General features: G+C 38.2%; 1 protein-coding gene and 1 long non-coding RNA gene across 8 annotated transcripts in view; both read right to left on the bottom strand.

The window, feature by feature from the left end:
- Positions 1–27159, bottom strand: part of Macrod2 (mono-ADP ribosylhydrolase 2) — a 2017257-nt gene that overhangs the window by 1250551 nt on the left and 739547 nt on the right. The gene's annotated exons all lie outside the window — the stretch shown is intronic.
- The window catches only part of LOC134486164 (uncharacterized), a 223289-nt gene that overhangs the window by 153480 nt on the left and 42650 nt on the right, over positions 1–27159 (bottom strand). Inside the window, exon 2 of the long non-coding RNA XR_010064918.1 lies at positions 1–27159. This exon is cut by the window's left edge and continues 153480 nt beyond it; it is cut by the window's right edge and continues 30741 nt beyond it. This is a non-coding gene — a long non-coding RNA (uncharacterized LOC134486164).

The raw sequence follows: 27159 nt of genomic DNA, 5'->3' as shown, positions 1-27159 counted from the left end.
TGTCTAGAGAACAGATGAAAGTGGCCAGCGAGATAGTAGGGACTCTTTAAAGTTCCTGATCCAGAAAAATCCCTGCCATTTACCCCATATACTGGTACCAAGAGAATCATAATCTCTGTGCTCCACTAGCACAGCCTCATCACCAGTTTCCCCATCCTCATGGTTGAGGACACAGACCTTATCTAACGAATATTCCGAGGCCTGAGGTTCCCTCCATTTCTGACCAGTGTTGTAAAAGAAATTCCTGGAGCTTCTCTATACTGTATAAACCTGGGGGTGCCTAAGGGAGCAGAGGGATCCAGCCCTGCTTCTTATCTGTGCTGCTTTCATGAGCTCTAAGCTCACTTCAAATTTAAGATAGGCTATAATGATTTATTTCTTGCAGTGGTCTATTTGTAACAGTCTACCCAAATACACATAAATACTGGGCACACATGCCCAGAAAACATACAAGTCTGACAGAAGTAATCAGCAGGAGGATGTTCACACAGTAATTCCGAATGTCATCTTCTTTCTCTTCCTTGTACTTTCCTGATATAACTTTACTGATTAGCATATGTTGATTTTATTCTACAAAATTACTAAAAAGAAAAACAAAGAAGTAGATTTTGTAATACAGGACTAGAGTATGATGTGTCCTGTACCTACAATAGTCCCACTCCCCCTTCATACATGGCTTTATTTACCATAGTTTTAGTAAAAAGTCAGTAAAAATTGGGGTTAAATTACAAAAATAAATAAAGGTTTTAAAGTTAAACCATGTTCTGGAAAACATAATGAAGTTACATGTATAACTGTGTGCTCTACCTGAGATATGACTCCTACAGTTGTCTAATATAGCCATGCTATCTGAGATACCAGCCCATTAATTAATTAGTAAATATCTTGCCTATCAAATCAAATATCATACTGTTCATATTCAATAAATTCTTATTTTAAGTAATAATACCCCTTATTTTAGGTAAAGTTTTCTGCAGAAAGAGAACAAGTGTGGGAAAATAAGAGTAAAACCATCCTTAGTCACCAGAGAAACACAGATCAAAATTACCAAGAATCCATGTTACATCAATCAAAATGGCTAAGATTAAAAGTTCAAGTGATAGCCCATTATTCCAAGGTTGTGGAGAAAAGAGAATACTCCTTCATTGCTGGTGGGATAGCAAACTTGTACAATCACTCTGGAAATCAATCTGGTGGTTCCTCAGAAAATTGGAAATAGTTCTACCTGAAGACCCAGCTATAGTGCTCCTGGACTTATACCCAAAAGATGTTCTACCATACCACAAGGACATGTACTCCACTGTGTTCATAGCAGCCTTGTTTGTAATAGCCAGAAGCTATTACAACCCAGATGTTCCTCAACTGAAGAATGGATACAGAAAAGGTGATTCATTTACACAATACATCACTATTCAGCTGTTAAAAACAAGGACATCATGAAATGGATAGATCTAGAAAATATCATCCTGAGTGAGGTGACCCATACTGGAAAGGATATGCATGGTTTGTACACAGTGATGAGTGGATGTTAGCTTAAAAGTAAAGAATATTCGTGATACAACTCACAGACTATACGGAATTTAACAAGAAAGAAAAGCCAAGTGAGGATGTTTAAATCCCACTTAGAAAGATGAACAAAATAACCATGGGAGACAGAGGAAGGGAGGAACCTGATTGATGGGAAGGAAAAGTGTGTGTGGTGGACAGAGGGAGCAGGATCAGGTATGGAGGGAGAAAGAACAGAGGCCCAGAAGGCCAGGAGGATAAATGGAAATAAGCAGTTGCCAGGAGTTGGACAGGGCAACCTCTAGAAAGTCCCAGAGACCTGGGATATGAGAGGCTCCCAGGACTCAATGTGGGTGACTTTAGCTGAAATTCCCAACAACAGGGATATGGGACCTGAAGAGACCACCTCTCGTAGTCAAACAGGACCCGTGGTGGAGGGATAGGACACTAATTTTTGACCTGAAGTTGCTCCTGTTTAAAAGAAATGCAGGAACAAAAATGGAGTAGAAACTGAAGGAATGGATAACCAGTGACTGGGCCAACTTAGGAGCCATCCCATGGGCAGATGCCAATCCCTGGCACTATTACTGATGCTATGTTGTGCTTTCAGACAGGAGCCTAGCATGGATGTCCTCTGAGAGGCTCTACCAGCAGCTGACTGAGACAGATGCAGATACAGCCAACCACTGGACAGAAGAGTTAGGGGAAGGACTGAAGGAACTGACAGGGATGGCAACCTCATAGGAAGACTACAGTGTCAACTAATCTAGGCCTTTGGGAGCTCCCAGAGACTGAGCCACCAAAGAGTGTACATGGGCTGGTCTGAGGCCCCAGCACATATTCATCAGAGGTCTCAGTGGGAGAAGATGCAACTAATCCTGTAGAGATTTGATGCCCCAAGGTGGGAGACACAGGAGGGCATCCTCTCAGAGGTAAAGAGGGTGATTTTGGGAAGAACTCTGTGAATGGCAATGGGGGCAACATCTGGGACATAAATAAATAACATAATTAATTTAAAAAGAGATACAATCAAATATAAACATAGGTAATGTTTTATGTGTGTTGTTTTCCACTCTTATAATAAATGCACAGGAGAAACTCTAAAGGAAGGGATATGGGTTTAGACTCATGGTTATAGACCATAGTCAGCTGGTCCATGATTGCCAGCCTAAGCAAGACAGAGTCATTATGATGGCAGGAGCAAATGGAAGAGGTTGCTTATCTCACAGTGATAAGGAATCAGAGACCTAGGACAAGGGACCAGCTTTAACTTTCAAAGGCATGATCACAGTGGCTTTCTTCCTACATCAGGTACCACTTCATTTTTTCACCAATTCCTGAAACAGAGTCAGCAGCTAGATACACACGAGTCTGCAGTCATTCATAGATTCAAATCAAAAAAACAATTAGATTCAAATCATAAAAAATTAGTTGCAAATCATAAAGACCCAAAGTTCAAGAATAGTAATTTTGAGAGTTTAACCACGGCATAGAGTAGTCATGAAATGCATCTATGAAAGTATGGACTGTTTTTGATTTAATAAAGAAAAAATGTCAAGATAAGTTTATTACGAACCATAGCAATTAACCTGTAAATATTTGAGGACCAAGAAGGAAATAGATACCAATTGGGAGTTAGACTTCAGAGTTTAGAAGTTATGGTCCCAGTGCTTAAGAAGTACCTAGGTAAGGTGAAAAATATACTTGTATAATTATATAGGAAATACAATTAAATAATTTACTGTCACTTGGCATTTCAGGATTCAGTTGTAAATCTTGGAATCTTGGAATGTCCACAAAGAATAATACTGCATATGAATGTAAGTTGTCTTCAGTATGGAAAAAAATGAATGATTACATATTCTGAGTTATGACTAACAAATATATAAATGTTTATTAAAATGACAATTGATTATTAAGCATGTAATATTAAATAGTTAATGTTCAACATCAAATAATGAAGGCTAATGAAGATCAAACACAGTAAGGAACACATCCCATCAACACTTGCCTTTATCAGGAAAAGTATGCACACATAAAAATAAAATGAAGCCGACGATTAGTTATATTATTTGTAAAACATTTGGGGTCTATTTGAGTGTTGAAAAACAAGATCAAAATGAAATTTAAAATTGCTTTCATATAACTGTAGTCAATGGCCTAAGCTTTGGTGCATGATGCTATGCTGAGTATGCGATGAGGCTCAAAGCCCCAGAGGAGGTCCCATCTACCTAGAAGCCATTGTAAAATAGAAGTAGATATTATATACTTGCCATACTTGGAACACACTACACTGGTATAATGTGGGGACTGTAGAGAAAGAGTTTGCTCAAATACTCAATACAATGGTTATAAATTCGTGCTTAACACAACTGCTTAGAAAGGGCTTCAAACTAGGGTGCAAATTGATAGTAAAAGGAAGGATATCAATAAACACTTCAAGAAGTCATTTGATGCCAATTTAATTACACACACACACACACACACACACACACACACACACACACACACACACACTGCATGTAGGTGGAGTGGTCTCTGGTGGCTTTGTGGTTGTCTCAAAGTCATTCTGAAGTGACCAATATTACAACGGTCCAAGGCCTTGAGGACACTATTGTATCATTCTTCGTGAGAAGAAACAGGGTGGTTCCCCCCCTGCCATCCTAACAAAGTCCTGATAAATGTGCACTCTGTGTGCTGGATTGATTTTTGTTACGTCCAGGTTCTCCTTCTATTTTATCCTAATGGACCTAAATAAGCAGTGTTGACTTCCTAATTTACTCATCTTAACGCCAGCGGCTTCCAGGACTCCATTAACATGATGCTGCCACTGAAATTGCTAACCCCAAACATTTCAAATCTGAATTCTTAAAACTGATAACACTACCAGGAAAAAAATCATTTCTTTTAAGACCAGTAATAATGTGCATATCAGCATTTGAACTAGTCACATTCATAAATATTTAAACAGGAGCGCAGAGTGAATTAATTAGGACACTTGGCATAGTACGGGGTTGATTATGGGTACATGACAAATGCAGCCCAAAGGCCCTGAAGAAGTCGTTTAATGCTTTGCCACTGAAAGAAGCTCTTAGAGAGACACTCACTGAAGGAAATTCAACAAAACAGAATGCAATTCAATAGATACACAAATTCTGCCCAGAGCAAAATAGACTATTAGGGTCTGGAGTAATTTGAAAATGAACAGTAAATTCTGTAAGAAAAGAAAATGAAAGAAAACAAGGAACAGAGCAAAAGAGTCATGCAAGTAATACAAATGACATTTTAAAACAAATTGAAAATACCCATCAAAATAGATGACATTAACCAAGGCAAATCCAGGAGGAAATCTGTTAGGGGCATTAGCATGATATACTATGATTACTCTAAACCCCTGTGGTATAATAATACATGTATTTCTTCAGGAATGTCAGCAATTGCATTCTTCAGAATTCAGTACGGGAGTGTTGTGGGTTGAAACATGTTTCCTTTCTTCTTTAACTATCTGGTGTTTATTTCTGAGTGTTTGCTGACTGTATTTTATCACCAGCGGAAGGGAGCTATTGCTTGGTGATACACTCAATGAATTTCTCTTTCCATCAAGTTCAGTGTTTTGCTGGTTTCAAAACTGTTTCTGTTTGCAGCCTTTACTTTTATTGTCTCCAGCAAACAGAAACACATGCTTTATCTTAGTTCCACATCTGTATTGATCATGATAGGCACTGGCTCTTCAGTACAGCCCCAGTCGTGGCATAAGAAAAACCATTCTCCTTCCTGAAATTTAGCCCTTGCTTGTAAAAGCAAGGTGAAGGTTCACTTAATGAACGTGAGGCAAAGGGGAGGGCAGCCTTTTGTGTGAAGATATCCCGTTCAAAACTTATAATCCCTAATGAGTCCTGCTTAGCACAACGATGCTCTCCTCTCAGACAAGCCCAAATACCAAATCACTAATGAGCGAGCATTTAAACGCCAAGGCCATGAATGAAACAGGTTATTGTGAAAATTGGCTCATATTAAAAGATTTAAATGACTCAGCTATTTCCGTTTGGCCTGACAGGTCTGGCTTATTAATCGAATGATTTGATATGTTAACTAACTTCTCACGTGTTGAAGATGAACATTAATCTTCCAAGCAGACGCAGAAGAAAGGGACAATCTTGATGCTGTTTTAACTACAAAGACAGGAATTTCACAGTCATGTGCATGACCCAAGTTGATTCTGAAAAGAATGTCAACTAATTGGTAAATTATATTTCTAATAATAATCATAAATAATAATAAATTTCTAATTGGTAAATTAGAAAGCATTAGAAATTAGCGTGTTTGTGGTGCTCTAGTCCTAAAACTCCATTCCAGGGGGAACGTATTAGTTAGGGGGTCTTTTTAGGGAGCACTTGAAATGATGTTATCTCTGGTGGGTTTCCTTTAAGAGGAAAGCACACACTCATGTCAAGGAAGAGAGAGAGAACAGATTTCTTGTTGTACTTCAATGCCATGGTTTCCTTAGATGGCTCTCTGCTCCTGGCTTCTCTGTGGTATAGGAGCTCCAAGCGATTAATTCCAATGTCCAGAAACTTCTTTCTCTGTGTTCAATATGCTACAAACTTAGTGTGTGCCAAGACTTTCTTGTGCTTGCTCAAGGCAGCCGTCCACACCTGCCACGGTTACCGTCTACTCATAGCTAGGAAGGTAGCTCATGAGGAGCAAGGTGGGAAGACTGGGGAGGCTCGGACAACAGGGCTGAAACAAAAGGTGAAATAAAACACCTCACCATGTAGAAGCTATGGGACCACATGCAGGTCATTTAAACATTTTTAACCTTTCTTCTTCTTATCTGGTAAATCAAATTGGTGACACCTCCTTTCCAAGCCAATTTTGTGATTAAAGACAGTGACTAGCACATGGCAGAAGCTCAAAAGAGTAGTACCCATATGTTTCCTTCTTACAAGATGCTTTGGCAGGCAATTACGCTGATGGCCTCTGATAAACCACATGTCTTGCTATTTTTCTGTTCACAGGTAGCCTCTCAAGCTCACTCTCTCTCCCTCTGGGACTTTGGCCAAAGAGATATTAATGGAAGCTTGGGAAGTACTTGTGCATTGGGACCTGTCTTCTTAGAATTCAAATCTTCAGGAAGATTCTTGTTAGAAATCAGCTTTCATTCTGTGAGAAGCTCCACCGAGCCCTGTGGAGAAGCCAAAGAACGGATGATACCCGCCAACTGACAGTCAGCACTGAATTGCCAGAGTCCGTCAAAGAAGGAAATCCTTCAGCCTCAGCAGGTGAAGCAGAGAGAAGTCTTCCTAACTCTGTCTAGTACAAATTACAGAACTGTGAGCAAAGAACCCGCTGTGCCTATTTCAGTCCTCCTGCTTCGAGCTGATTGGTTAGCAATGAGAAATGTGTAGGCTCAATCACCTCTGTATTCCCACTGCTTACTGACTTAAGAATTCTGCAGTCTTTAAAGAAGACACCATGCTCACAAGACAAGCGTTTTCTTGGCTCTTCAAATTGTATAATTGTTCCCAAATTCTTGTTTAACTTTGAGGATCAAATGCTCAGCTCTTCCTGACGGGTTTTCTAAATAAATAAATGTGTCTGTAAAGTTACAATATACATGAAGTTTGGGCTTTTCCATATATCAAAATTTTTCACATATTTCTTCCTGGTATTTTACTCTATATGATTCACCCTTTTAAGCCATATCCCAGAACTGTCGATAATTTGAATATTTTACCAGCTTTTCCTGTATTGATCCTTTTATTCTCTATCAAAAGCAACATGAGTGTATGTGCTGATACTTTCTCCTTGGCCTTCTTCACAATATTGCAACTTAAAAAAAGATTGATGTAATATAGTCTGCTTTTGCCTACCTCAATACTTACTAACCTCCAACTTCTTAGCAAAACAAACAAACAAACAACAACAACAACTAAAACCCTCAAGTATTTGGGATGGCATTAAAGCCATTCTCAATTCTAGAATTCTAAGCTTTCCTCTACCCATGTAAAGAAAGTTTGTTCAGAAATGCAGTCCTAAGCAGAAGGGACACGTGGATTATAAAGAAAACATTAGGGTTCCTCGTTAATTTTTTAGTTTGTTTTGATTAGGGTGCTCATGACTTTCCCCAACTATCTTGATGGTGAAATGACTTTAATATAAAAAGCCGTGCCTTTGGTATCCAGAGATAATATTCCTGGGGACAACTGAGCCACTGTACCGAGCTCTGGCCTCCTTGTGTCTGATAACAATTTTATTTAAGGATAAAGTGTGAAACTTCTGCCTTGTCAAACCGTCACTATCTTAGGTTTTCTGTGATTTGCAGAAACATTTAATATACAGGAAAAGGAAGTACCACTATGCCCAACTGGAAAACTCAAGTGTTTGATTTCAGTCTTAAACAGTATAAAGGGGGGATACAATGCTTCTGGGGATCGACAGGGATGGGAATGAATGCGGCCTTCCATCAGCAAGAGTTCATCCCTTTGTTTCTATTTTTACTGTGTATCACCAGATAACTCCAAAGCAGCACGCCAGTGGCACAGAGTCAACTGGGACCTGGCCAGGGAGAGAGTGAATGTCTGTCGCCATGCACTTCTTCACTGGTTGGGCTGAACTAGGCAAACAGACTTTAAAAAGATGCAGCTTGCAAGGACTAAAGTTATACTTATCAGTTGGTAAACTGAGAAATTTTATTTAAATGGAGTAAAAGGACAGCACAAGTTAAGGTTGTTAAAAGACACAGATTCTCTATGCAATGAACACGCAATGAAAATCAACTTAGAATTTACTTGTAGCTCTGCAAACACCATGGCTGGGTGATGGGCGCTATAGTGTGTGGACAGGCACCAATGGTGATAACCGCCAAAAGCCCCCAACAGGGCATGTCTTAGCTTTTGGAGGAAAACCGCAGTGCCGTCATTCAATTTTAAAGCTGGTTTTATACCGAGATCTCAAGTCACTCGCTTAAATTTTCCTGATGAAAGATTTTATTTTCTATAAAACACCGTGATAGCTTAGTTTTAGTTAAACAAACAATTTCCTAAAATACAGCCAAAGTTCAACTGCTTTCCTAACTTTAGTTTCAAATACCAACTTGGAAAAAAATTCTTGCCCAAATCTTGGCTTCTGATAGTAAAGCATAGCTTAACTTCACCGTCTCAGCAAAGGGCAGACAAAGTCAAAGGCTAAGTGGGGTGGTGGGGGTGTGAATGATATCTCATTGCTTCAGAGAACATAATCTACACAAATCATATCTACCATACTTAAAAGGGACATATAGATCAAAATTTATTTTAAATGTGTATCATATTTGAGAAATAAATGAGGTTATTGTGAGTAAATTTACCTCCCTATTCTGTCCACTCCATGTGTTTTTCAGGTATTTTGCTTGGTTCTATTTTTTCACACAAAATCTTTTTGTGCAACTCATTGGGGAAAAAAGGGAAAAGAGAAGAGAAGAGAAGAGAAGAGAAGACAAGACAAGACAAGACCAGACCAGACCAGACCAGACCAGACCCTCTCAACTGGACTCTATCTTGAGATTCTCCTGTCTTCATCTCACAAATGCTGGGATTACAGTTTCAGCCATTTATAGTTTTAATTAGAGATACTTTGCTAAACTTCCGTGGTACTTTGCAAAACTTCTGTGGTACTTTGCAAGGCATTACATTTTTAAAACAATCTGATTCCCTTACATAGTAGCTTGTGTACTCTGAGTATCACTGAAGTGATATCTAGTCATACAAAGTATGAAGTCCAAAGTAAAGCCATTGAGCCATCCTCTTCCCACTCTTCTTAATGTTCAGTGATTTCCTTATTCTGCTAGCCCATATCCTTACCAAGTTGTGAAGCAGGCTTAGGGAACAAAAAGGGGAGAAATAAGGACATTTAGCAAGAATGTCATTAGAGGCGACTTCTCCCCGACACAGGAACGGGGAACAGCAGCTTTCAATATTGGCCACACGTTAGAATGACCTTGAGTTTTAAGGAAACATTAAACAACAACAGCAACAAAAATCCAGGTGCCCTGGCTGTATCCAAGATCAAATCATAAGGATTTGGAAAGATAATTGACTCCGATATTATGACTGCAATCAGCTTGCTTGATCATTCTCTCTCCTGATTGTTGGTTTGTGGGAACATCAGTACAACAGGAAGAGGATATGTGTAAATGTCCTGTAGTACAACTGGGCACACTATCTAATTCCTGACTGCCAGATAAAGATAGTAACCCAATTATGCTCATTTTATTACACTGAAAAAGACGGAGCCATCATTTCATTTTAATTTGTTCGACTGCTAAAAGAATAATGTATTCCAGTGTCAATATGCCAAACCAAATACATTTCATATGAAAGGCAGTTATTTATGAGCCTTTGTGAGACTGGAAAACTGCCAATGCACATTCTCTAAAAGACCTAGGAGGCTTAGCAGGTAGTAAGCTGAGCTGGCATGCATGGCCCTGTGTTAATGAAAATGCAGAACTCTGGTTTCCTAACTATTCTTGATTGAGAAATTAGAGTTTATAGTTCCAGTGGCTTTCTGTGCACCACACACCGCCCAGACAGAAAGAAAAGCTGTTACCTATGTACCCCCGCATCATGTGACCTCCGTGTGTGCATGCTATTCAGGGGGTATGGGGCTTAGCCAGATGGAGAACAAAAGCGCAGCAGCATATAGTGAGTAAGTAAAATCCCTGTGAACCAATTCACTCAGGCATAATACCCTAAATCCTTAAAATAGAAAGACACAAAGAGAAAGTGATAGAAAGCCATTTCCACCGCATACCCAAGGGTAACTCATGTAGCAAACTTGCTAATGACAATACAAGATTAAAATAAACACCCAAACCCACCAAGCCTGGAATCCTGTTACGTGAATGGGATGTTAACTTAAGGACTTCTAGGAATGCTCCCTGGTGAGGAAATTGCCTTCTCTTGTTTAAGCGGTTATGATTTGAGCTCATTGGACATACATCAGTACTTGTATCTCACAAGAAAATATTTTTAAATGGTAAATGTAGTTTTCTTTAAATTATAAAAAAGGACAAAAAATTATCCCTGATCCAACCAACCCTCCCAGCATACCTTTGAGAAGTAGAGGGTGGGTTGCTCCAGATCTTCAGCTAAAAAGATAGGCCCAGCTTTTGTGTGAAAAGCTAGGCTTCTTCAGGACTCTCAGAAGTACTTACACAAAACACACAAGCAACCTGATGAGTCTCGGCTCCTTCACTATAAAATCATGGCTTTTCTTCCAAAGTCACCCATAGCCTTTATAGACACCTACTTCTTCCTCACTCACAGAATTCCCAATGAGGCCTCCTGCCATTTGAATGTACTCCTTTCCATCCGTGTGCCACAGCCTAGACTGAGGGAGAATTCAGATCACAGATCCAATGTCAACCCCACCACACGCTTTCTATGACTCCAGAATGAGAATGCATCAAGAATCACACAGAGTGGCTAGCATGGCCTACATCTCTCCAGTTTCCACTGTGTCCATTTCCCATTTCGAATTCAATTCCTACGTATCCCTACATTGTTGAAATGAGGGCAATGGGTCATCTGGTAAACCTGGAGCACTTCTCTCTGCTCTCCCAGCCACAACACCTTTAGCCTAGACCTCTTTCGACTTACAGATAAAATATCCTTCCTCAAAAAGTCATTCTGAAATCATAAAGTCAACATATCCCTCTAACTTTTAGCTTTCTTAGCACCTGAAGTTGTCATGATATTTATCCCCTGCTGTGTCCTGCTTTCTTTCCTAGCTTAGGTGCTCATTCTATGACAGGCAGAGCTCTCAGAGGGCGGGAACTCTGCCAGCAATGCTCACAGTGGCAGGCACAGTGCCTCACCAAGTGGCTGGCCTACGGTGGATTCTAAACCATCTACTTTGGGCTCCTTCATGTACTACCTTGTCTTTTTGATTGTTCTGTAGCCACGTCTCAGAATTGGGAGAAACCCAGTTTAAATCATGACTGAGGTGTGACTTTTAGACAAGTTAATTAACCTGTGTTCTTTGGTTTTGTTAATGTAAAATGAAAATGAAAATCTGCCTTGCAGAACAGTTGTTGGGCTTTCAGAAACAAGATATGTTTGGCAACACCTAAGAGGTATTGAGCCAAATGGTAACTGGCTATCCTCCCTATCCACACAGCAACCTTTATCATCCCCCTAAGGAAAGTCAAGGAAGGGCAATGAAAATATTAAGTAGCAGTATTATTTTGCAAAATTTTGCTCTTTTATTCACATTACTACCACTCTCTCTCTAATTATGGAATAATAATATGCTTAAGTACATGTAATTATTAGTTTTCATATATGCACCCTCAAAATGTATTATGCATGGCACACACTAGCAGACATCTTTCATAAAACTTAGTTCTGTATGGTGGGGTGCTTACCCTCTCTCCTGTGTGGATTCAGACCCCTCCATATAAAAATCTTCAACACTGTCTCTGACAAAATACTCTGAATGGAAGAGTGATATAGTTACCCCTTCCTCTTGGGGCATTCATTCTCAAGGGGGATAAGCAGAGGCCCAGGTAAGGAGGAGAAAGTAAGTAGTAGACAAGAGTCACAGCCTTTGCAGAATGTAGAATCAGGGGAGAGACTAGACAGACTCCATACATTTAGAGAGAGTGAGTAAATGAATCAACCTGTACATTTCACAGGACTGGCATCACTCTGCCTGGGACCTGCCTGTAGAATCGTCAATGACAGCAATATCTTCCTTTCTTCGCTTGGATCTGTTCTATGTCTCAAACACTATCCCCTAACACAGAGAGATCACTAAATGTGTAAACTAATGAAAATGAATATGAAATTAAGGAATGACCCTTCTCTCTCCATAGTCAAAATGTCAAGAACTATCTGGAGGGACACAGCACAGAGTAGGTCTGATAGATGCTGTTCCTGGGCCCCTGGAGTCCCCTGCTCATCTGCTCCAACTCACTTCCAATTGAAGCTCTTTCTTTGCTTCAGAGTCTTCTCTGATCTTGGGCGACTGCTATATCCATTGGCAAGGATATATATGCCTTGTCGGAAATCATGTAGGATTCATGCCTGGTGGCACTGGACCAATGTTACAGAAGTTGTTGTGTAAGCACCCTTCCTCCTGCATCACCGGGAAAGAACTGTCTATACAATAATGGTGCTAAACCCTCTCCGAGAATGTTCTCAATTGCATCCCCTCTTCAGTTTTATTTTTGACTCATAAAGTGCTGTTTCTGAATCCCACCCCCACCCCATTAGAGAGGGACACAGAAACTACTGGGGAAACCCAAATCAAGACTTAAACAAAAAAGGAACAAAAAACAACAGATGAAGAAATCAACGGGTAGCACATAGTCTGGCTAAGGTAGCCTAGAGAAGTAAGGACTGTATAGGAACAAAAATAAATGATGTTAATTGAGATATCTAGACATTTCCATGTGTACTTCCTAAATGGCATCTTCTTATTGTTAAAACACAGATTGGTAGACATATTTTTGTACATGCGCTTTAAAACATTAGACACGGGTGAGCCACTGGAAGAGTAAGCTCTTAAGAAACAACTAAGTTAGTCGGTCATGGCAGTATGTTATGACGGCAGTGCCGGCTGCCTGCCAGGAAATGTGTCTTCAAGCATGATTTTAAATGTACTATCACACACACACACACACACACACACACGGAACATTTTCAAAATAAAGTGATGTGACATTTATGTTTGCGTAGCAACAAGTTTATCAATTAAAAATGCTAACATTAATTAGCACTCCGACATAAAGCCTTCGAAAGAAGAGATGAAAGAAAAGAACTGTAAATAGGAAATTTAAAATGAAAAGATTTGGGAATAGCTTGGTTGTTTTTAAATAACCATTTAGGAAATCACATTGATCACTGATGGGCATTCAGTCATATTCTTCTAAAATGCTGGCATAGACACTTAATGCAGCTCATAAAATTTTCATTTCGGTAAGTAGGTTCCTTTATGGTCCATGTAACTAGTGTATCTTCTCATTATTCAATGATTAACTCGTCATTTTATATAACTAAAGTACAACTGTGTCCCGTCGGAGGGCAGACTATAACGGTAGCTTTAAGGCCGCCACCTCACATAATTTAGTTCCATTCTCCAATTTGCCTATTTTACCTGAATGTGGTCAATAATGGAAGATACTTTACCGCTCTCCTTGCTGAATCATAACCTTTTATTAACATCAGTGATGGGCAAAAGGGAACACTGAAGTGCATCTTTAAATGATGGTTTATGTAATAACACATGTAAAATTATTCAAGTGGATCTACTTTGTTCAAAGTTAAAGAGATGCCTTATCTATCTATGTATTTATGCACATTCAAACAGATATAGCAGCTAGCAGAGATAAAGGTTCTCTAAGCCTTTGAAGCATTTCTGTGTGACCTAACTTCTTCAATACTGTTGTGTTTATAGATGAAATCTTTCCTTTATAATGGATCAATCACTCTGCCTCTAAAATGTGATCAATTACTGACTTCTTAAATCACACTTTTGTCATTGCAAAATCAAAAAGTAACATGCAGGTGTCTGGAAACTAAAGAAGATAAAGACAGTTGGGGACTAAGACTTTTCTGTCTCTAGGGGTACAAGACAGCTGACATGCCTTGTTCTCCTCCCTCCAAATTTCTCTCCTCAGTTTTTTCCCCTTTTGGTGGGCTTCCTTCCATCCATCTTCTCCCATGGCTATCATCCTATCTTCCTGCCCTTGAACTGTCACATTTCTGAAGGCAGATTTCTGAAGGCAGAGTAAAGAAAGTGATGTATTGTTCATTGCATGTTCTACTCAACACTTTTTGCTGTGACAACTGCGGGAAGCCCACATTCCAAAGAAAGCTAAGAAGCTTGAGAAGACTCAAGATATCTGAGAGAGAAGTCAGCAGCTCAATGACCCACTTTAAGCATTCAGAGCTGTAGAATGTAAAAATGCTACATTTTAAAGAAAAAGACACACTCTGTAGTAGACACAAAATTTGACACGTTCAGACTGTGAACCATTAGTAAGAGTTAAGTGAGATCATCTGTGAAGAGTTGACACCATCATTGGTACTTAATAAGTGTTCAGTAAACACTGTTGTGTTGTGCATTCTTAGTGTGATCACTGATCACTTGGGACTGAATCTTACATCATATCAGGGAAAGAGGCTTATTCAAAAACAATTCACTAGTATTTATCAAAAAATTTAAAACAACAGCATTCTAAGAAAGGTATCAATTTTATGTCTGTGTTACTATAAAGGGGATTCTGTAAGTGCATGTAAACACACTCAAGAATATGTGACTTCAGGGAACAGACAGCTGCACACCCCATTATGGAAATTAAATTGGTCTAAATTTCATCATTGAAAACTAAGGAAACAGACTTATAAAAATAGGCAACACCTATATGTAAGACATTTATCTGCTTAGGGTTTTAAGAATTTTTTTCCTTCTTAAAGATTTACCCTGGACTCCATTTATAAATGTGTATCCTATTTTGTAACTTGAATACAGTCTCAGCAGAGTTTCGCTGACATGGTTTACTATGATTAAATTATGCCTTTTGGGAATAACAACTAGTAATTTGTACTTTTAATAAGTTACTCAGGTTTTTGGTTGTATCATAGGACCCATAGTTTTTCTTCTTGTCTCAGAACTTTGGTATTCTGACTACTCCATTTCATACTATCAAGTTCAACCACAACACTAACCATAGTGTTCTGACTACTCCCTTTCTTTTGAGAAATCGTGTTATCTTCTCAGATCATGATATTTAATGCATGATATTCTGCTTCTGTGATATTTTATGCCAACTATATATCCATCTATGCACCCATCCATCCACCCACCAATCTTTCCAGTGTCCACTGCTAACCTCTATAATTTCCCCCAGCATTCTAGAGTAATGGCTCCCTGTTCTGTGCTCTCTCAGCAACTTTTCTGCCTTGTCATGCTCAGTGTCATACTCTGCAATGATTTACTTAACTGTATGTTACCTTTAACCTCTAACTTAGGTGCAAGTATGGTGATGATTTAATCATTTTTGTTGTCCCAGAAAACAGCCACATGCCTGGAGCATATATATATATATGTGTTGTTTGTAGGATAAATCATTATCATTGTAATATGTTCTCTTCTGGGATTCATATTTTCCAGGATTTCTCGGGGTTCAATTTCTCTCTGCTGAAAGGATGGCTTACATCTCTTATTGTGAAACTTTTACTATTTGCTGGCATGATTATTATGTATGTATTCATTGACCAATTGAATGTTGCATTATGATGATAAAATATCTGTTAATAATCATTCATAACTGATTTCCCTAGGTGTGTATCACTTTCATTTTACCAAAACCAAATTGCACACATTTACCATTATGAAGCAATTAAAAGCATATTACTTTTATTCCTTTTAGTCTGTACCTTGTGGATAACACCAGAACTAATGACTTCAATTCTGAAATATCAAGATCCCAAGGTTGAAGTAGAAGTTAACAGCATAGAAATAGAAATGCAACAGAACCCTGACCTGGGATGAACGTACTCTGTCCAGGCCCACATTCTGTGAGCTCATCTTTCACCATCTTATGTCTGATATTCACACTTTTCCCAAAAGAGGAGCTGTAAAGTTGCTAAGGTTGGGGAAAGTAGGATACTGTCCATTTGTAATAAATAATAGATTTGTTTCCCATCTGCCCATTGGCATACAACTCTTAAGTTCCTTGCATTCTCTTCAGAGTTTTTTGTTTGCTAATGAGGTGACTGAAGGTTGGTGGTTCCCAGTAGAATGGATGGATGGTCCCAGAAAAGAAAGAGGTATGGCTAAAAGTTTGCAAATTTTCCTCATCCCCTTAGCCTCCAGAGTTAGAAGTGAGGCTTGTGCATATCAGAGATGGCCAATGATGTAAGCAATAGTACTGTCTGATAAAGCCCCAGAAGAAGAGAATGACAGCCGTCACACAAGCTTTCAGAGTGCTGAGCAGATTCATAGAGAGTGAGGCGCCCTCAGAGATCAATGGGCTGTATTTTCCTTTCTGGATGCCTACACCGTGTTTCCCTCTCATGGGCTGCTCGTTTAGACTTTAGAGCATCCTTTGTCGCTATAAGTAACACATTTCTCTAAGTCCAATTAGTCATTCTGGCAAGTTAAGTAAACTTCAGGAGAGGGCTCAATTTCCTATGGGTTGATGGGAATTATAGATTACAACCAGACTTGGGGCTCACTTCTGAAGCAGGGCAAGGGAGGACAACTTTACAGGTTTCTCCTGTTATCTAGGAGATCTGAATCAAGAGCAGTTTCTGAATTAAACTGAATTACAGGATACTCCAGTGCCTGCTAACAAACTGACCACTAGAGATGTAGAGAAAAACGCCCATGTGTGTGGTGTCAAGAGTATTTCGCTGAGTGCTATGTGACATCAGGAAGCATGTTTATTTCTCCTGTCTTCATAGGCGCATACATAGATTAAAGCAGGGGGAAGTAAATTTAAAAGCAGAACATATTCTTCATGAGTCACTCTCACTTTTAGGACATTTCTATCTCAAGATCCTCTCAAGAAACAAGAATCAGTTTTTATCATAACTGCATAAAACAGCTACATTTCATAGTATCTTTTCTATCTTTGTTTCTTTCTCTGTTTCTTTGTTTTTGTTTCCTTCCTTCCTTCCTTCCTTCCTTCCTTCCTTCCTTCATTCATTTAGAAGACTGGGCCTTGCTATGTATTTAAATTAACCTGAGATTTCCCGTGTAGACCAGACTGCCTCAAACTATCATCCCAGCTCCATTTTCTGGTGCTGGGAATAGAAATACGCAAAACAGCTATCTTCAACTGAGAGTTTGCCATGGATAAGGTACTATATAGAAATTATGTGTACAATCTCAGTGAATTTTACAGTGATCCCACTTTAGACACAGGGAACTAGAATATGAGATGTTCAAAGTCACACAGAGAGGGTCTGACCAGCATCTACTTACTCCTCACAATAATAAACAAGTGAGAAGCCTGACCTATGCTTACAAACCGTCCAGCAAGAGTAGAGGAGGGCATACTATTTTGTTCTTAATGTAATGCAATGAACACTCAGGAAATAAGGATGTCAACTCTCTAGAAGTTGGCGTTTGTTAGGTACACCCAAAACTGTCAAAACTGGCAGGCATTGTTCATTCAACAGAGGTGTCACCATGGCACATTTATCAGGCATGGGCATTGACAGTCAGCGGGCACATCTGAAGCCTGAATCTGTTGCTACAGAGTCGTGTTGCTTTTGGAAAATTGTTTAATGTACCCAAAATTTATTAAAATCTGACAAGGACTCTATGAACATACATGAAGCTCTCAGCAAATATGAGTAGCAGAATCATCCAAATAGCCAATATTTTAAATGACCAGAAAGATAACTTTAAATATTATATCTGAAATACGCAACTAGACACAAAACCTAGTCCTAGAAAGTAAATTATATTTTCTTGTTACATGATAAAGTAAAATACAAATTTTAATAAATTGAATAAAATTTAAACATAGTAGCAGGTTGCATAAACACTATTGTTTTTATTGAAATTAACACATAGCTTTGTTTTCTTATATCTGCTTAAGGGAATAGTTGATGAATATAGTTGAATATTCAAGTGGTTTTGTTTATTTTAGATGGTAAATACACCAAGAAAGGGAGTTAATTCTATCACTCTCTAATATAAGAGGTTTAATAATAATAATAACAAAACTTAATTAAGTGTTGGGGCATTATAAAAAAGGATAAGATGCTTTTAATGAAAAACAGAAACATAGGGCTTAAGAGATGGCTCCAGAGTTGAGAGCACTGACTGCTCTTTCAGAGGTCCAGACTTCATTTCCCAGCAACCACATGGTGGCTCACAACTATCTGTAATGGGATCCAATGCTCTCTTCTGGTGCATCTGAAGACAGCGACAGTGTATTCATATACATAAAATAAGTCTTAAAAACAAACAAAACACAGAACAACAATAAAAATCAACAACAACAAAAACCCAAAGACACAAAGTGAAAAATAAAAGGTCCATGTTGTTGGACCAATAGAGAGTTTATCTATGGCTTACCTGGTTGAGCTATGTAACTATGTCTCTCTCTGCATTTGCATATCTGTATCTATTTGTAAAGCTGAAAAACTAATCACAGTGATGTTTAACTATTCTCCAGGTTCTAATTTCAATTCCTTATTCACCTACTCAGGTACCATAGATTGGCAAAATGAACTGCAAAACAGTCAGGGTACAATTCCAAGTAGAAACATTAAGACATGCAAGAAATATAGACACTCTCCATGCTTTTCTCCTATGAAGATTTTTAAATTTGCTAACTATCACTTAATCTTAATTATGTTTGTACATTTAACATAAGAAGTAAGTGTTTTAAATTTTAACAACTTCCATTTTTGCCTTTTGAGTTTTACTAGTATTAAATTATAATATTGAGACCACGCTTTTCTAATCATGATTTAACTCTTTGCCTGACTGAGTGAAACAAAGAGTTAGATATTAAACGACAGTGAATGTCACACTGAGGATGAGCACACACTGGAAAATATCACGTGAACACTGAGTGCTGTAAGTCATAAGAAAATTTCAAAAGGCAAGCAGAAGTGTGGATTCTTCAATAGCTTCTTTCCTATGTCCGGTTTCCAGAAGTGCCAACGTGTTTCTCTCTAGGAAGCCCTGTATTTTCCTTCAATTCTGCCCTGCTAATAATTAATTCATTTTGCTTACACTGCAGCCAGCTTCAAATCATGGTCTCCATTTCTTGGTAATAGATTCTGCCACAGGCAATATGCTGAGCCACAACCTCAATTACAGCTTACAGAGGAGGAGAATGCTCTTGATTTCTGTTGGAGCTGCTGTTTTGTTTTAACTGAAATTGTATAGGGGTGGGGCGTGGCATCACTACGTCAGGAAGCAGTGAACCCCATACAAAACTGAACATATGTAGAATTTAACAGAGACTATAAGAATGTAAGTAATCATGGAGGCTAAGCAGCTGGTAAAAGATGACTCGCTAAATGATTAAACACTACTAGTTTAAAGATAAACAGCTGTCATATCAATATCACTGAAAATAAGAAATTCTAACCAACATTAAGTTTGTGCATGTACTAAGAGGCTATTGAAAAGATTTATCTAATTTGTTTGCTTGCTTTTTTTTACTTATTTTTATTTATTAATATACATGGGTGTTTTGCCTGTTTGTAAATCTGTATATCCCTGGCATGCCTGGCATCCATGAAGGCCAGGAAAGGGTGTCATATCCCCTAGTTTTGGAGTTAAAAAATGATTGTGAGCTGTCATCCGGGTATTGGGAATTGAACCCAGGTCCCTCTGCAAAGGCAGATATAGTTAACAAGTTTAAAAGTCTTCATAGCAGAAAAGCATGGAGAGTGTTTATATTTCTTGCTTGTCTTAGTGTTTCTACTTGGAATTATATCCTGTGTTTTGTAGTTCTAAAGTCAGTTATTTTCTTAGACAACATCAGAGCCATGTGTTCAGTAAGAGAAGAGGAAGGGAAACGAAGACAGAGACTGACACAGAAAAAGAGAGATTCATCTGTCAAATTTGCAAGAATGTCAGAAAATGTAAGTTGGACACCTCATTATTTACTTTATTACAGGTGTATACAGCGTGTATTTTTATTTCAAAAGAAGTTGCCAAACTTTACACTCATAAGAATACCCAAAGTATGCAGCATCTATGCATATAAACTAATAGGGGCAAGACTCTATTGGCACTCTAAGGCACTAATTGGACACATCCACATATTCATGGCATGTGCTAGGGAATCTGATAGAGGTAATGGCACTTCTGTTTGTCTCTGAACTTCCTGCTCTAGTTACATAGCAGATGGGAAGATTTAATAGCTGCTACAAGGTGCCCCAGGATCTTTAATTCTCCCATTAGTGATAGTGTTGACAATAAGTAGGAAACTCTATTAATGTGAAGATGTCTAGAAGTATGAGAAAGCTGTGTGGAAGTCTTTCTGTCCTGGTTTTTAGTTCAGAATCTCCCAGTAGTGAACTAGAGCCATTCATTCTGAAACAAAGGCGCTCAGGTCAGCACACAGGAGGCCATAGTTGGTGGGATGCCCTTGTCAAGCACTGGCAAGTGTGGTAATTTCATAGAGGCATATATAATTAATTATCCTCTGTTTCTGATGTTCCTGGCACTTAATTACATGAAGCCCTCGAGGCCACTGATATAGATCCACTGGAACTTGGAAGGTGAAACTTGAAGAGACAAGTCACAAAGATTTCATGTTCTGGAAATGCCCATGTTAAAAATAAAAACTAACCCAACAACCAACCAAACAAACAAACAAAACTTACAAAAACAGAAGGGAAAGCCAGTGATAGTGAAGAGAAAGTTCAGTGATACTGAACTTTAATCAAGCACCTGCACTTCCGTTTGTGCCTTTTACCTTATGTTTCCAGAGTATAACAGGGCTGCTAGAGCATTCCATGTCAGTCACTTTATTATAATAAAGATAAAACAATAGATATCTTATAACAATGTACTGCCAAACTGACTTTATTATTGATCATTGGGAAATATGCTTGTTTTTTCCAATGGAAATACTTTTAAAAGATGCCTTAGCAAATGGCCAATATATACAACTATATATAACTATAACACTGTATGAAAAAAATCCCATGTGAAAATAATTAAAATAAAGATTATACAGTGAGTTTTTTTAATGTTTCCAGGAAAAACCCTAAGGGAAATTTGTGCAAGTACTCACAGATTAATATAAAAAAATCTATACTGTGATCACCATAAATATTAAAGAAAAAAGTTGAGCTAAAGAGTATAAGATTCAGGGACTCATGCGACTAAGGCATGGGTTAGAGATACCAAGGCCACAGAAGAGAGAAGCTTTTTCAGGGGCCAGCCCCTCTGGTTACTAAGCTCTGTGGACAACAAGGTGCTTATCATAGTTTATTAACAGTGGTTTGTTGCATGGACATGTGGGCTTAAATCAATCTGAAAGAAAAAATGATCAGACTGATAGAAATGTTTTCCACCAGCTTCATTTTTGCAATTACTTTTAACAGATGGGCTAGAATTTCAATAGAATTAGAAAATTGTGGGCTAAACATTTCCTTTTTGTAAACATTGAGTTGAGAGAAAACTCATGCACATTGTCAAGCTAAATCATGGGCAAAACAGAGGACTATGACCATGTGTCTGTGTGTGTTGACTATTGTGGCACATTGAATTAGCAAAATTACCGAAAACTACCACCCAAGTTGCATCAAATTAAACCAGAATAACTGGTGGTTTAGGCAAAACTCTACAAGACTAAGTAGGCTGTTGTTATTCAGTTCAATGCATCTGCCTTAGTTTGGGTTTCTAATGCTGTAAAGAAATGCCATGAACATGTCAACTCTTTATTAATTTACTTATTCTTCTTTTATATATTATATCCCAACCATAGTTGCTCCTCTCTCTTCTCCGAATCTCTCCCCAACCTTCCTTCTACCCTAGGTCTCCTTTTCCTCCATCTTTCTTCAGAAAACAGCAGGGCTTCCAATGACATTAAACATGGCATATAATGTTGCAATAAAACTAGGCATCGCTCTTCATATTGAGGCTGGATAAAGTAATATAGTAGGAGGAAACAGATAGCAAAAGTAGGCCAAAGAGTCAGAGACAGCCCCTGCTCTCTTGGTTAGGAGTCCCACAAGAAGACCAAGTTATACAACCATAGCATATATGCAGTTTCTAGGTCAGACCCATGCAGGTTCCCTAATTGTTGACTCAGTCGTTATGTATCCCTGTGAGCCCAGGCTAGTAGATTCTGAGCATGGCAACTCTTGTAAAACAAAGCAATTGAGACTAGCTTGCCATTTCAGAAGGAACTAAGAGTTTTACATCCAGACAGGCCTGGCTTGAACTTCTGAAATCTCAAAGCCTACCCCTTAGTGATCCCCTCCAACAATGCCACACATTTTGCAACAAGGCTACCTACCTCCTAAGAGGGTCACTCCCCATGAAGGCACTTTTAGTCCATCTGCCAAAGCATCTCAAGGAAACTGGATCGGTGTCTGGTATTACCTTCCACATTATACAGCAATGCTAGCTTTCAAACAGGGGCATCAACACACTGGCAAAGTATTGAAAAGCATGCTTTAGATCTTCAGACTTACTTTATTTGATCTAGGCAATCTTCTAATGGGTTGAATGCTGTGGAGTATTCCCCAATGGAATCATTATGTTAGACAAAAAGAGCTTGCAGAAATTCTTTAATTACACTATAACATGTGAAATCAACAGGTACACGACATTTAGACTTAGGCCAAACAACGTATTCTCTGTGAAGAAAAAAATTAGCTGGTAAAATCTAGGCAAATTAATTCCATCTATGATTTTATCTAAAAATCACCGACATAATTTTAATGTGAATTCCTTCATGCAAGCATTAATTTATATAATTTTTATCTCTAGAACACCTGGAATTGGGGAGCACTGTTTTGAGTATATTTTTCTCTTACAAAGAGAAATTTTTGGCACTAGCAGAGTAGGTTTGATTCTTTCCTGTAGAGATTTTTGAAGACGTCTTGCCTTTTCATGTAAGATAACCCATTTGTCTACAATGAGATGTAAAGACAAACCTTAGTACACAGAGATGGAGAAATCTCTAAGTACCTTACTCCCAGCTCTTATTACCAGATTCTTGACAGTGACCTCAGCAAAGGTGACCGTGATGGAACACTTGCTTAACTGTCATCCTGACCAAGTGCGATTCTAAAGCTTTCCATACTGGCATTTAATCTTTTATTTAGTTACAGAAACACGGAGCCACCATTTTTTAAACTGCGGTGAGAAAGCTGGGGGAGAGGAGCATTATCTCCCCTCAGCTCCCAGGAAAATGGTGCAGGATGATAGGAAGACAAGAATATTTTTTTCCATTAACCCCGTGACCTAGTAAGCTAATGGCTTTTTGTTGCAACTATATCAACAAACAGGGCCCCGGGTGAGATTCTAAGCCAGGTAGAGAGGTCTCTGCAACTATCTAGAAAAGTGTCCTGGTGTTGCTTACTGCCACTCCCCTCCAGAGAGCCCATCCACCCAGTGGACTGGAAACATGAAAAGACATTTAAACTATTACTTCAAACTTGCTTTAAACATACCACAGTGCTCCCATGCATGGTGTTTTCTATATGTAAAGAAGGAACACAAGCACGTAATGAAGGTGACATTTTCACTGTCGATGCAACACTGAACATTCTCTATGCTAAGATTAAAGTGGAGTGGGAGAAGAAACTGGAACATGATTTCAAGCAATTTCCTAAAAGAAAACATAATTTGCAAAAGCACCCAAATTGGTATGCTCTAGCTCCTGCTAACAGGGTCACAATGACAATCAAAACTACTATCATTTCTTCTTATTTTAATATTAAGATTATGCTGGGATTTTCTAAATTAAAATGTTAATAAGTCAGAGCTTTGTCAAGTTGATTTGCAATACAGGGAAAAAAATGACACAATTTCTTCAAAATCAAAATCTCATCAGAAATGTATTTATACAAATGAAGTATTTTCACAGGATCAAGTAACATTAAATTACTAATTTTTTGTTATTTTTTCTATAATTGTACAAAGGGCCCCTCACCAACAACTTCTTTTAGGTAAAATGTTAAAGGAGAAGACATTCTATTAAAGAACATACCAAAATATATTATAAACAACCAATTTACTTATATTTCAATATAACAAACATGTATAACCTTTATATTTCCCCATTAATACTTTCTACTTTAGAAAATCTGGCTGAATAAATACATTCTTACATGATTAATGAAAATGATAGCATTTCTTAGCGTACTTAATTAATTCTTATCACAATTAAAAATTAACTTGGAGAATCAACAGCACATTTACAAATGTGTCATTATTTCTAAACTGTCAAAGCAGAAGTTCTCATAGTCATCTATTCTCATTTGTGGGGCTGTAACCATGTATCAACCTAAGACAAACAATTCTTAAAAGAAATGATAGGATTTATCAGACAGAAACTCAAATCACTTTACTTTCAAAATGATAAATTACACTTGGATTAGCATGATTAATGTTTATTGCGTACTCACAATGTAGTAAGTGTCAATGGAATATGAGTAATATCTGCTACTGACTGATGCAAAAATTAGAAGCTCCCAATGTTTAGAAGTAGAGGACAAGAGGATCAACAGCTCAAGGCCACTCTCGGTCACATAGAGAGTTTAAAGCTAGCCTCAGCTACACAAGACTATCTCAAAATTAATTAATAAAAAGGGTCGACTTTAAAAGAATGCAGAAACTGCTACACAGTCACATGATTAAGAATGACATTCAACTAGCAGAGAATTTTAGCTATCAATAGAAAAACAATCACCTGCTTAAATTAGAGTTAGGCTCCAAAACTACTGCGGAAAATCTTAACTGAGTAATTATAGAAAATTTCAAAGCTAAGTACATAGACGAAAAGAGCCAGATTCCCATTCATGTATTTATTGGAGAGCTGTGTTTACCCCAAATCCATAGCTGACATCCAAGTCCCAAGTTTACTGTATACTCCATTTATTTCAAACAGATGGAACAAAGTTCATGAGTGAGTTTTGCAAGTTACTAACCCTAGAAGCCATGATTTTTAACAAGTATCAAGAAATACTGTGTACCATCTAAAAAATTTAATTTTCCACAGAGTTCCACAGTTTGACATTATAAATTACAAGCTAATTTATAAAACTAGTAGAAAATCAACTTAACCAATCTAAATCTTAAAATCCACCAACCTTACCATGCAATCTTTACTACAAGGTTGGTCCCATTTATTGAACAGGCTATGTGACCTAAATCAGCTCGAGGCTCTCTTAAGATCATTTATTCATTCATTCACTACCAAATACCCACTGTACTCTTCCTTGTGGCTATAATTGCTGGGCATAAGTTTAACAGGGGTAGGATCATTGCAGGTCCTTGTGGATTCCATACCCTTTAGTGGGAGACAGCTAGCAATCAACTACCCTTTGTGTCATCAAATATGGGTAAACATCTATAGCTGTCAAAGAATGATAGCCAGCTCAACACAGGGATGAGAAGAACCCCGTGACTGCATGAGGTAGCAATTAAACAAGGATTAACTAGCTAAGAATGGAGAAGGAAGGACATGATTAGGTTGAATTAGTACATGTGAAGGCTCTGAGGTTCAAAGGGAATATAAAAACAAAAGAGAGAGGACACAGAGTCTTAGAGGCTGAGGCCGGAGAGCAACACTGGGATCAGATCTTTAGATTTGGTAAATTCATTTAAAGATTTTGGTCCAATATTCCAGTAACAATGACTGGCTATTAAAACATATTCAACAGGAACGATATGCTTCGATTTTGAAAATAACAATGTCTCTCATCTAGAGAATGAACTGAACAAAATTATAAAGGCCATTTAAAAGGCAGATAGTCCAGGCGAGGACTGAATGGAAAGGCAGTGACAGATTGGTCATGGAAGGATGAGGGTCAAGTCTTTTGAGTTGATTTACTCAATAATACCATTAAAAGGAACAAATGGAGAGACAGGGGCTTAGCAAAACATCCTCTAGACAGATTCTAGACAGCTTGAATCTAGAGGAGGTGACTAAGAGGAAATTTAAGTCAAATGTAGCTTGCACGGTCCTATAGCTGAAGGAAGTTAAGTCATGGGGCATCTCTAAAGGAGATGGTACTCCAGCTCTTCATTTCTCACTGTTTCCTGGTGTCCCTGATCACATGCTTCCGACAAGAGCATACTGGGTTTCACTTCAGGCCTAGATTGACAGGGCTAAACCTCTATAAAGTGACCCAAAATGAATTGTTCCCATTTCAAAGTTGTTTATATCAGAAATTGTATTACAGCGATGAAGAGCTTACCGATACTGGCAATATCTCCAAGCTTGGTTGAAAGGAACTGTATTTAAAGGAAATAAACTTCACAAATTACTGCTTTTTTTAAAATCTAATGCCATACATTAAAGATACATACAGCATCTATTATAGATCCTGATAAAGACATCAAAGGCATGTTTCATTCTTATAGTTCAGCCCTGTAGCATATAGAAGGATATCAATATCTATGGCCCAAGGTAGAGGTGAGATGGGGGCAGAAGAAACTTAAGACAAATGGAAGTACTTCAGTAACATTCACAAACTTTGGCTTTGAAGTACACATGAATAAACAAATTTAACTTGATTCTTTAGTTCTGGTTACTTTACTGACATTTAATACAGATGAGAATTTTTTAAAAAGCAGACACTGATATTCTGAGCAGATACTGCCTACTTTGGTGAAGCATTACCTGCTTTTCCTATAACGGATGCTACTATTTTCCCTAGCCCCACTGCACTGAATGGATTCCTGGCCGTCATGTTCAGTGAGTGCCCTACAGAGAAAAAGATTAAATCGGTAGACAGCATTCTTGTTATCATGCTGGATCAATTTCCAGTCACAGATTCCAATCACAGAGAGGCAGAAAACCTTTCAGAGCCACTTATATCAAATATTATCCCTTAACAGAAAATATGGTAAGTCAGCAGCCAGTTTCCCCTCATCTGGACAAAAAACTGTGGTGATTTCTATTCTTTCCTATCAAGTATCTACGGCTCATAGAATGCAGAA

The sequence above is a fragment of the Rattus norvegicus genome, chromosome 3, assembly GCF_036323735.1.
Source record: "Rattus norvegicus strain BN/NHsdMcwi chromosome 3, GRCr8, whole genome shotgun sequence".
NCBI lineage: Eukaryota > Metazoa > Chordata > Mammalia > Rodentia > Muridae > Rattus > Rattus norvegicus.
The sequence above is the reverse complement of the archived record's forward strand: the minus strand, read 5'-3'. Positions and strand labels throughout refer to the sequence as shown.